Genomic DNA, 13,000 nt, shown 5'->3' on the forward strand with positions numbered 1-13,000 from the left:
AAAACTCATTTTAGACATCTGAAATTTGGGGGTCAGAAGAACAGGAAGACCTGGAGTTGCAGTGAATCAGTAGGTGGTCTCTCCTAAGTACTGACTGGGCAGGAAGAACCTGAAGAACAAGGCCTGCTGGCAGGCCCAAGCAAGAGCAGGGCAGGCCTTAGATTTTGGAAGGAGCCAGAGATAACAGGACCCATACACTTTCATCTAAGGAGCTCTAAGAATCAGGGCTTCCACATCCACAGTTCAGTCAATCCTGGTTTATTCTCCTTAAGTGTCTTTCCACTGACAGATCTTGGACTAGCCCTTGCAACATACTCATGAATCTCTACTTTATATCCAGTCACCTCCACGGGCAATGGAGGGAGAGTTCAGCAGCCAACCCACCTGGACAATATTTGAGATTTCTTTGTCATGTGTACTATCTTTGGAGCCCACAAAGAGTCATGAACATATTCGAGTAAGGTATTCAAGTAATGTATTCGTATACGAAGATCTGAGTAAGGAAACATGGTGACTGAAACACAGCCTTAGGAAAGCAAATCCAGTCACTCAACCAGTATGCAATAATTTCAGATAATGGTTCAGTTCCTGATTTGGTAAAAAAAAAAAAATGAGATTATACAAGGAAGTAAGTACAGTAAGTAGTAAGTAGGATACAACTGAGTATCTAAAGAGGATGGCTGCTAAAGATACATAAAATAAGGTCTGTGCAATAGATGCTATTTTTATTTTGAGCACTGATACTCAAACATAGTTTAATAAAAATACTACAATATAGCAAAGTGTTTATCATAAACTCTGGAGTTTATGCTGGATAGAGTCTTCCAATCTGGGTGATCTTAGGCAAGTTACTCAATCTCTAAGCCCAGGTTTAATCTGTAAATTAGAAATAATACTTACCAGAAAAATTGTCTATTCAGCATCTCACTGAAAAACCATGCTGCCTCTATTCTCAGACTTCATGGTTCAAGTGAGTTTGACCCACACTTCCTCTAGCTGCACTTTAGGGATGACTGTTCAGGCCTCAGTAATCATTGACCAGTTCTGGGAAGCCATGTGGGGATCCCCATCACCACAACAATTGCTAGAATAACCCCCACAACCATGACTGAGGTTACTGAGGATCTTTGAAACCTAAAAGAGTCAACTAAGAGAAAAGTAAAGGTAAGAGATGGGAAAACAGAGTGAGAGATGGATGCCTGGACATATACCAGGAACTTCAAGGTTATCTTCTATCAGGCTACCACTATATTCCCTTTCTTATTTCAACTAGTTTGAGCTAGGTTTTTGTCTAACCCACTACATGGAGTTTTTGTATCTGTATGTGAGGAAAAACTGAGCTAACATCCATAAAGCATTTGTCACTCTTGGGCATACAGCAAACGCTTAGTAAATGTGAGTTATTTTTATGTCCAGAATGAGAGATTATTTAAAACAATTTTCATGGGACTCATTAAGATTTCAAGGGTTTCTATTTTCAAGAAAGTCATAATCAATAATAGAAGATGTTACTAATAGCTCAAAGACATAGAAGACAAGTCTCAAAAAGCAGCAGATAATTTGACCAACAAATGAATTAAAGACAAAATAATACTTAAGTCTTCAGAGGGAAGAGAGAGAAAAGATCCTTGGGCTAGGCTGGTTACCAAAAGGCTTACTAAACATTTCAGCTGGGTTTTGAGGAACAGGAAAGATCTGGAAAGTTGGAGGGAAGAGGAGACAACATTCCAGGCATTCATCTCAAAAAATATGAATGGTGGTACAAAAGCCCAGGACACTCTTGGACCTGTAAGAGAGGGTTTTCAAGGAGATGCCAATGAGGAACAACAAGAATAAGAACTCCATGCAGATGGCGGCTCTGAAAGGCCAGTTTAACCGTATTTCACAGGAGCTGGTTCTCACTGAGCTCATCTAGAGGTACAATGGGATGACACAATGTTGCTCACGTAATTCTTAGTGAAATTTTAAAAAATAATAAAAGTCAGAGGGATATTTTGAAAGACTTTTATAATCAAATCACACATCTTTGGGGCACCTGGGTGGCTCAGTCAGCTAAGCATCCAACTCTTGATTCCAGCTCAGGTGATGATCTCAGGGTCACGTTACCCAGCCCCACATTAGGCTCCACACTGGGCATAGAACCTGCTTAAGATTCTCTCTCTCCCTCTCCCTCTGCCCTTCCCTGCTCCCTCTTTTTCTCTTTCTCAAAACACACACACACACACACACACACACACGCGCGCGCGCGCGCACACACACACACACGTATCTTTGGATACAGTACATCATATTGGCTTTTTCCTTCCCTTTTTCTTATTCCAACTATAATTGTTCATTATTTTACTCACATTCTACAGCCAAAGAAATTATCATAAATACACAAATACACCCTAAGGCATAATGTAATAGTGAACTTTTCTCCTCAATATCCCTTCCTCAGCATTAAGAGCCGTGCAGTTTGAGGGGTTGACCCAACCTCTGCAGTATTAAATTTAAAGCAACCATGGTAATTCCATCCTCCTTGCCAGTGATTCGTTGATGCCAGGAAACTATCCCTTTCAGTAGGTTGCCTTTTCATTTTGTTGATAGTTTCCTTTTCTGTGCAAAAGCTTTTTATTTTGGTGAGGTCTTAATAGTTAATTTTTCCTTTTGTTTCCCTTGCCTTAGGAGACACATCTAGAAAATGTCAAAGAAATTACGTTCTCTTCTATTGTTTTATGGTTTCAGGTCTCACATTTAGGTCTGTAATCCATTTTGAGTTTATTTTTGTGTATGGTGTAAGAAAGTGGTCCTGTTACATTATTTTGTATGTAGCTGTCCAGTTTTCCCACATGACTTATTGACGAGATTGTCTTTTCCCCATTGTATATTCTTGCCTCCTTTGTTGTAGATTAATTGGCCATATTAAGTGTGGGTTCATTTCCCTTTTTTAAAAGACTTATTTCATTTATTTGAGAGAGAGAGAGTGTGAGGGGGAGAGGCAGAGAGAAACACAAGCAGACTGCACTGAGAGTAGAGCCTGACACGGGCTCAACCCCACAACCCTGAGATCAGACCTGAGCCTAAACCAAGAGATGGATGCTCAGCCAACTACACCACCCAGGCGCCCCACATTGGTTTATTTCTGAGCTCTCTATTCTGTTCCATTGATCTATGTGTCTATTTTTGCACCAGTAGCATACTGTTATGATTATTACAGCTTTGTAGTATATATTGAAATTTGGGATCGTGATGCCTCCAGCTTTGTTCTTCTTTCTCAAGCTCACTTTGGCTATTGAAGAACTTCTATGGTTCCATACAAATTTTAGGATTATTTGATCTAATTCTGTGAAAAATTCTATTGGTATTTCGATAGAGATTGCATTGAATCTGTAGATTGCTTGGGTAATATGGAAATTAAACAATATTAATTCTTCCATTCCATGAGCATGGAACATCCTAATGTAAATCAAAACCACAATGAGATATCACCTTACACCTGGCAGAATGGCTAAAATCAAAAAGAGGAGAAATAACAAGTGTTAGAAAGGATGTGGAGAAAAAGGAACTCTCGTGCACTGTTTATGGGAATGTAAATTGGTGCAGCCACTATGGAAAACTTAAAAATTAAAAATAGAAATACCATACAACCTAGTAATTCCATTACTGGGTATTTACCCAAAGGAAATGAAAACACTAATTCCAAAAGGTACATGCACCCCTAGGCTTATTGTAGCATGAATTACGATAGCCAATATATGGAAGCAACCTAAGTGTCCATTGATAGATAAATGGATAAAGAGACGTGGAGAATGTGTGTGTGTGTGTGTGTTTGATAGAATATTATTCATCCATAAAAGATGAGATCTTGCCATTTGTGACAGCACGGATGGACCTAGAGGGTATTATGCTAAGTGAAATAAGTCAGACACAGAAAGACAAATACCATATGATTTCAGTCATATGTGGAATCTAAAACAAACAAACGAATGAATAAATGAACAAACACAGAAAGCAGAATCAGACCTATAAATACAGAGAACAAACTGATGATGGACAGAGGGAAGGGGGTTTGGGGGATGGGGAAAATGGGTGAACGGGAGTGGGAGATACAGGCTTCCAGTTATGGAATGAGTAAGTCACAGGAATAAAAGGGACAGCACAGGGAATATAGTTGATGTTATTGTAATAGTGCGGTATGGTTACACGTGGTAGCTACACTTGGGGTAAGCATAGTATAAACTAATTGAATCACTACGTTGAACACCTGAAACTAATATAACATTGTGTGTCAACTATACTCAAATAAAAAAAACAAAAAGAATAAAGCTGACATACAGAGGATGGCAGAGCTAAGGGAACTGCAGAGAGAAGATGCTGAAAGCACTGGACAAACTCAACCCAACAATCTGCCCTACCTCTAATGTCGGGCTATGTGAAATATTATTTTTCTTCATTGTTAAATCTGGTTAGATTTTTTTTCAAACACTACCCCAATTTCTTCTAAAAATACTCTAATGAGCCAGTACCCTTGTGTATCATTTGCAAATGACTATGATCCAATAACACATCTAATCTCATGGCCCTCTGGTTATTCCTAGAGCCTCCAGAAGACCAGAAAGTGGGAATCAGGACAGGTAAAAAAGTGAAATGGAGGATCTCTATGCATCAGAAAGCATTTGTCCAAGTGATTCATGTCAGATGAGAAGAATACCATCTTCTGAAAAGATGGAGTAGTGAGTTGTCAGAGTCACCCAGATTGATCCAGACAGTCTTGTCAAACAAGGGCACCCCAAAATTATATAAAACCAAGGCTCTAAAAACCACAAAAACTTTAGACTCTACCACTCTACCCTTCCTCTTTCCTCCTACACAGCTGCTAAGCACGGGCATCTTATTCCCTGGTCATATTAATGAAAAGATATCCTTATAGATGAGGCTCTGTCTTAAAAGGATTTTCTGAACAAGTGGCTGTTATAGAGACTCTGTAACTTTCTATGTTTGTTTGTTTGTTTGTTTTTGCCAGACAATGCTTTGTGGTCAGTCTCTAGGAGTGCAATTAACCATTTAAACCAACTATGCAGCAAAATGATGAAATTATGCTAATGTGTTTTACTCTTTTTTAAAAATAATTTTTGAATGTTTAACTGTAGAAATATATAAATAATATAATGTATATGACAACTTCTGAGGAAATTACATTTACTGCAGCAAAAAAATTGGTAAATGATGATCAAGATGAAGCAGTCATGCTAAAAAACAGAAGTAGAACTCTATGCGTAAGAGCCTATAAAGACAGTAACTTGTAGCAGATTATATCACCATTAGCCAAAAAACAGCCAAAAATGAATATAAACTGTGAAAGAAGACTTTGCCCACAGGATTAAGCCAAAGAGATACTAATTTCAGAAACATATTAAATGTACACATTATAATTCATAGCTAGAAGATGATATTTTTCCATGGCTGAAATGTGGTTCTTTAAAAATACTAGAACTTCTGACAGACATCACATATATTAGGACCAATTTAGATGCTTTTGTTTTGACATAAAATTTGATAGCCCAAAATTAATACTTGAGTACTAGAAGTGAAAATTCTCAGCACATAAAATAGCACTGTCTATTTAGGCCTATAAATAATAACCAAGCCAGTAGCAATGAACATACTTAGTGTTTAGAAAACAAGAAGTAGACGAAGAAGTGGATGATGGCAGAGTATGTACAAAATGTGCCTAGAACATCTTGACATGCCAAGGACACTATCAAAGATGACTACAGCTATGTCAAAAGTACTCAGGAGCCAACCTGAAGAGGTTTCCATTAGACAAAGGTGAGACAACTTGAGGCTTCAAAAAGACTAGGAACTGCAATAGATCACACTCATCAACTATGCTTAAATTATGAGTTGTGATGATATTTAAGAGAAATTACTTGGTAGCTTCCTGAGGATGACAGGAAGCTGCTCTAAGTGGTAAAATATTCACTCCTCAAGGTTGAACACACCCTTGTTCCCATGCTACCCAAAAAAGTTAAATAAGATACACACTTTTATTACTGCTGCTAAACACCTATCAGCTCCAAACATTCTGCTTTGTTTAAGAAGATAATGGGGCATTCGTTATACTAAAATCATGCTCTCTTTTCTTTGCAGATCCTATCAGAATGAATTGAAGAATGTACTGATTCTAATGTTTCCTTCTCTTGCAAATCAAATAACCCCTTTTCCAACCTGAGAAACTGTTAGCTGCATGTAATATCACCAACCCTCATCAAAACTGGACAAAGGCAATCTTCTGCGATGTTTATCATTATTGCAAGTTGGTTACAACTACAATTTAAAAGCTCAATATAATTCTATCTGTAAAGGGTGACTGCACAGTGACCTTAGTCAAGGTAAAACCTGTTCCATAAAACCTAAGAATAGCATCATCCAAGGAAGTCTAGACAAATGGGTGCATCAAGGAATAGGAAGAAAATGCTTAGTTTTTAATAAAAATTATTCATTGCACTCCTTGCCATAATTTCCCATACACATCCTGAGTAACGTTTCATATTGTAAAGTTATTCTCAAGAAACAAGTCAATACTGGATATGAGCAATATTCCCAATATTCCCCATATCTGGCTCTCCTCTTCCCATCCCAATGAAATTAGGAAGGATCATATGATTAGTTCTAGCAAAGAAATATGAGACATGATGTTTGTCACTTTTGGAATAAAACATTTAATTGCCAGTGCTCAGCTATCTAAATCCTCTCTTCCTTACCCTGGGAATGCATGGAAACAGATCTATGTGGAGGTGTATTAAAACTGAAGTCTGGAAAACAAAGCCAGCATATGGTAGATAGTTCATATTCAGAATCACCTAAACTCACAACAAGGTTTATAAATGAGATTTGAGGGTTATTTATAACAGTAGCATAATTTATTATAACCCAAATGACGTGCTAGACTTCTGCATTCTTCCCAAATATCCTTTCCACAAAGATCTAATAAAAACTACTTTCCTATATCAATTTATTGAGGCTAACCAAATTAATTGGATTATGGAAATTAAAGGATTTAGAATTAATATTTTTAGGATAGCAAATTGTTTGAAAATGTTATCTATATTTGATAAATCATGCCTAATAACTATAAAACAACAAATCTGTACTCATATAAATAGAACTCTATTCTAGGATTTCTCTACTGAACAGAGAATGGCATGAATATAATGTGCAGTAGCCACTCTGAGCCTAGTTCTTCCTTAAGAACTATGAAAGGATACAAGGTAAAGAGCAGTGTTGATGACATTTATAGAGACTCTCAAGTCCCAACTGATTCTGAAATAAACTGATAAGACTTATAGTTTCTTGACCTCCTAATCCTTGGAACCAAAAGTACCTGGTAAATGAAATTTGTCTTTCATGATTTCCTCAAATCTCCTTCCTCTGATGAATCCAGTATATGCTACCAAAGAGTATTAAAATATAAAAAGTCTATTGTGAGATTTCAATGAGGCTGAATCCAAGACTTTTGTTTGATGCTTTCTCTATGTAAAAAATACTAGGGAACTTTTAAAGTGGAACTTTGTATTTTTCCTTATACAGAGAACATTTCATATAGCAAGTGGCGTGTAAAAATCATACAACATTCCCAGGAAGTATAATCACCTTTTATCCAAAGCCTCAGCAATCAAAAGTTTGAAATACTATTCCCTGCTGAACACAAAGCTATTTACCTGGGTCATGAACTAAAATGGCAATTGTCGCAAATATTTCTATTCATTCGATGGGTGCCAGAGGAGCTTAAACGGACATGATGGTGATAGCAATGTATGGACGATTGATTTGAGTATGACTGAGGACTAACAGAATTGCTTCCTCAGCCACAGAGGTGTCCTAGGAGGTCTGCTAGCCCAAAATGACCTGGTGGCTTTTGAGATGTGTGTGTACGACCTGACACTACACAATAATGATAGGGCTGTATGGAAAGTGGAGATAAGGGCTCCAGCATGTATCTTTGCCAGCAAAATTCACAACATTTCATTTCTTAAAAAAAAAAAAAAAAAAAAAAAAAGACAGTGGGCAATCATTATACAGTTTAATTACTCCTTTGGGTTCCACAAAGAGCTAAAAAAAAAATAAAATCACCAACCACCAATCTGCTACCTGTGGCAGCTGAAAAATATTATAGTGGAATTTCAGGGGCAAATAGTGAAATGAGCATCTCCAAATTGTTTGGAAAAGGATCTTCAGTCTAAGGAGAATTGACAGCACAGCTTTAAGAATAGATAAAGGACTGCCTCAAGGATCTGTCTTGCTTCCTTACTTTTTTAAAGTAATACCTTCATTTGCATAGTAATAACCCAATTATTGTAAGATTAGGTGACAGGAATCTCATTATTGCTATTTCCACAAAACAGTCAATATTCTATTCAGTATCTTTTAATGTTACGCACCTTAAAACATAATTATTTCAATATACCCTCATTCATCTTTAATGTAATTTTCTTTTTTAAAAACCTTGCCATAATTGTTGGTTTTTATGGAATATATTCGTGTTTAAACAAGCACTTTTCCCCTCAGGCTGCTATGAGAACAAGCAGAAGCAACCAACAGCTTGGGGGCATTTCTGCCTTCCCCCCAGGAGTAAGTCCACCAAAAGACCAAAGGCACAAACACTGCTACTGAAAATCTGTTGTAACAAGCTCCACACTCTTCCCAACACTGTAGTTTCCCCTCCTGCTCTTTCACTTCATGCTCCACAAAAGATGCTTCCATAATGAATGTTCGTCTTAAGGCAACTCTAAAAGTGTTAGCAAATACATTCTGTTAAATTTCAAATTGTATGATCTGGGCTCTTTTCTTCATTGTGTGTGTGTGTGTGTGTGTGTGTGTGTGTGTGTGTGTGTGTGTGTGTTTTCCCAGACCACATTGTAGTATCAAAAAAAAAAAAACAAAAAACCCACATCCGAGACAACTGACGTACTGGGGAGACCATCTGCCTGCCATAGGTTCACCTGCCATAGGCTTTTACAGTTTCAATTACAAGATAATCAGTACAGTAAGTGGCTGGTTACCAGATTAACACGGGAAACAAAGCAAGGAAACAGAGGGGAGAGAGTGAGGACTATCTACATTAAGAGACTACAGAGCCATACATGCTATTACTTCAAAATGATATCAAAATTAATGTACAGTGAAAATAGCAGTTAGATTTTGTCATGAGAGGAAGTAATATCAAAGGGCTGTGGTTTGGAATCTAGAGTTAACACTCCTTGACTGTGGCCCTCCTGACTACATATTCTTCAGGATGTTAATCTCTCCATACTTTGTGAATGAATACTCATTATTCATGAGTATTACAATTAATTTATAGAAAAAAAACATGATGTTCCTAAATCAACACCAACTAAGTTTTCTCAAGATAGAAACTTCATCGATCATTAACATGATTGATGGGGTGTTTTTCCACATGCTCTGACGCAGAGAATCTCAACTGGCATTAGATGCCCCTGGAAGCCCACCTAACCACAATCTTACCATCACAAACCCAAACCATCAAACCACATTCTACTCTTCCCATTCTTGATTGCTGAATAAAATTGTGAGGCTGAACAAACACCTTTCTGCATGTTTAATGAATTTTAGGGGATGCTAACTCTGTATTTCATCTGTTTTTTTTTTTTTTTTCAACAATGGGAAACCACCATTCTTTAAAATGAGTTTGGTTGTGATAGGCAATTTTCCCAAAAACAGAAAAATTATTTAGGCCAATTTCTGGTTTAGTAAGCCTTTACTGGAATTAAGTTGTGTAGTTTATCTCTTTCCTGGGCTGCTCCTCAGAAACTACTCACAGCAGCAAGGACATGAGTCAGATAGACAGTATAAACCCCAGCCCTTCAGAGAAGAATAAACTCATGGAGCCTATTTTTCGTCAAGATCACCAGTCTCAGTGATGGGCAAGGTAGAACTAGAATTCAGGTCTCCAAACTCCCACTCCAGAGCTCTTTCAACTTTCTCTCCACACCATTTAAAATCCAGACCCCATGGGAAGAATGACAGTTACACTACATTGATTAAGTCTTTTTATCCTTCACTGAGTAATACCACTATATGATGGTCAAGCAAAAAAACCCAAACAATGATAATTAAAGTCATTATTATATATAGGTATCAGACAATGTACTGTTTTATGTTAAATATTAGAACCTCCATTTATTGGTGAAAAGATGAGGTCTAAGAGGTTAAGAAAATTGCTCAAGATCACAGAAAAACAAGTTCCAGAGTCTGGTCTCAAAACCAAGCCTGTCTTAAAGAGAAAGCATATAAGTTGCTGTCATACAAAGTTTACATATATAATTTACTTTGCTTTCGGCTTGGACTTTCACAGCCCTGTCTTTGTTGAACACTCTAGACACCCTCCAACAGTGCAGAGAGATTGTACAGGGTAAGGCCAACCCCAGACGATTCAGTCTCCAATATTCCATGCAGTCTCATGCCTCCTTATCTTTGGGCATATTTCCTTTTTCTGTAAGCCCTCACCTTCCTCTATTGCCTTTATCTTTCATCGCTCATCTACTAAACTCTTACCCATGCCTCAAAATCCTGCTCAGTCATTACCTCTTCTGAAGTCCTGCCCTACTACCCAACACCTTCCAGGAGAATTAATTTTCCCTTCCTCTGCTATTTCTGAACATGGAAACCATATATTCAATTACTGAATGTAATGATTAGTTTACGTGCCATTTCCCATAAGGAAAGCTCCTTGGGGACTGGCTTAATTCATCTCGGTATCCACAGTACTTACCAGCAATATACTCGAAATGGAGGTGTTGTTTTATAAATGTTCAACTGTTACTGAACTAAAGATATCTATCAGAATTCACTTATACCAATTGTCACATTCTTCTTGCATGACAAATTTCTGCTTATGCCTTTTCTATACAAGAAATAGTTCATGTCTTGTTCCCCTCACCACACTAAGAATTCTTTATACATAATAGGTGTGCCTGAAATGCTTGTAGAGTTGAATTGCTTTCAGAATTTTTAGGAAAGAGAGGGAGGGCAAATAACTAAGATCTTACAGATCGCTTTAAAGTTAGTTGAGGATAATAGTAAATTTTTCCCTTCTTGAGTCACCTTCAAAGCATTGGATTTTATCATTTAAAGGAGGTAGAAAAAGTACACTGTACTTAAAAACTTGATCACTGAGTCCATGGGCTAAAATGCCACTTTTCATGAGGATTAATTGAGTGCAATCTTTTATCTGTTTCTATTCAGCATATGTACTGTATATCTGCTATGCATCCGAGGACAGCTGCCATTCTATTTACAGCATTATCTAAAAATGGCAACATTAAATCTATCTTCCATCTCTTTGAGATCTTTTTCAACCACAGAATCATCTCAGATGTTCTGCTTTTAGAGCAAAATATATGAGGTGTGAATGTGTGTAACAGTAAAAGACTAACAGGCAGAAATCCACAATGGTGGAATTATCCACTGGGGGTTGATAAAACTTTCCTCCTTTTCCTATCTCAAGAAAAGCTAGGGGAAGGGAATTTGAGAACATCAGGGGGCAAATTAAAGAGGTAGCAAACCCTGCCCTTACACCCCTATCAGGAGTCTAAGAGCCTCAATATTGATTTTCCAGGGCTCTGTTGCTGACGGTAGCGATTCTGAACACAGACTGGAAAAGAAACAGCAGAGGTGTGTGCTGATAAGCCTCCCAAGTACTGGAGCACATTCCACATTTTTTTGACAAAGAAAGTTAAAATTAATCTTTCAGCTATTATGGGGGGAGGGGAAAGCTGTGACCATGCTAACTATTTACCGCAACTCTCCATAGTATACATCTTAACACAAATCCTCTGTCAACTTCCCTGACAGCTATTATCGCAAGAGGCAAAAACCTGATTTTACACATGAACAAACAGCACTGACCATCCTGACCAATCTGAACAACGTGGGAAAATTTATGCTCCTTTTAATTGCTCTTCTACTCAAAATTTCAAATTTCAAAACAAACTCTTTTGCCTTTATCTCGCTTAAGGTCCATTTTCAAAATCAATGTGGCAACCAGAAAGACGGGACAAAGTAGCAGCCTTTTCATGGCGAGGATCAGCTACATTTCAGAAAAAATTAAAACTTCATTTAAATCCTTCCTTTAAGAAGATGATTTGCTCATCATGGCACTGTTCTTGTAAGCAAGGAAGCCATCCTTCTAAAAGTACTTTGCAACTTGGAAGTAGTACAGTGAATTGGTTCATGGTAAAGCCAGACTGCCTGGGTTCAAATACCAATGCTACCATTTACTAGCTGTGTGACCGTGGGCAAGGTAAATAACGTGCAGTGCCTTATTTGTGTGGATTCAAGGAATAAACGAGTAAGCATGTGTAAAGTGGTTGGAATAGTACATTCCATGTAGAAAGAAATCAAAATATGTTACTTACTTTCATTCTTAGAATAGTCCCTGACGCTTAGTAAATGCTCAAAACTTAAAGGTATGGTAATGGATTTCGACATTTCTCATATGGGGACTGGGGAAGAAGACAACCCACCCAAGGAGAGCTTTTGTAAAAGAAATTGCAATGATTTATTCACCACATGTTGCTTTCCCACCTAATTCTTTTCTTGGAACAAATCTGTACATGTCTGAACTTTACATGAGCACAAAGCCCTCCATTTCAAAATGTGAGTCTTTAATAAAAAAGGCATGTTTTGCGGATCATCCGATATGCTCTTTACAATGTCTAAAGCAGGTAAATATACAAATGTTTTTGTCAGACAACCTCTAAATTATTTTTAATTAAACAAACAAAAAAGCTAAACGACCATAAGAATGACATCCAACCCAACAGGTGACACATATATGTTCACAGTTTGACAAATGACAACTCAATAAAAGAGACAAGTGTCATACCCTACATCTGCCATTGGCATTTTCAATCATTTCACAAGTTAGGTCAAGTAAAGCTGGAATAACTAGTCATCAAATTTTCACTGATATGAAATTTGAAGTATTAGAAGAAAA

The 13,000-nt window shown here is 37.4% G+C and overlaps 1 protein-coding gene across 23 annotated transcripts in view; it reads right to left on the reverse strand.

The window, feature by feature from the left end:
• Nucleotides 1-13,000, reverse strand: part of SOX5 (SRY-box transcription factor 5) — a 964,448-nt gene that overhangs the window by 832,641 nt on the left and 118,807 nt on the right. The window lies entirely within an intron of this gene.

This window comes from Ursus arctos, unplaced genomic scaffold (assembly GCF_023065955.2).
Source record: "Ursus arctos isolate Adak ecotype North America unplaced genomic scaffold, UrsArc2.0 scaffold_26, whole genome shotgun sequence".
Classification (NCBI taxonomy): domain Eukaryota; kingdom Metazoa; phylum Chordata; class Mammalia; order Carnivora; family Ursidae; genus Ursus; species Ursus arctos.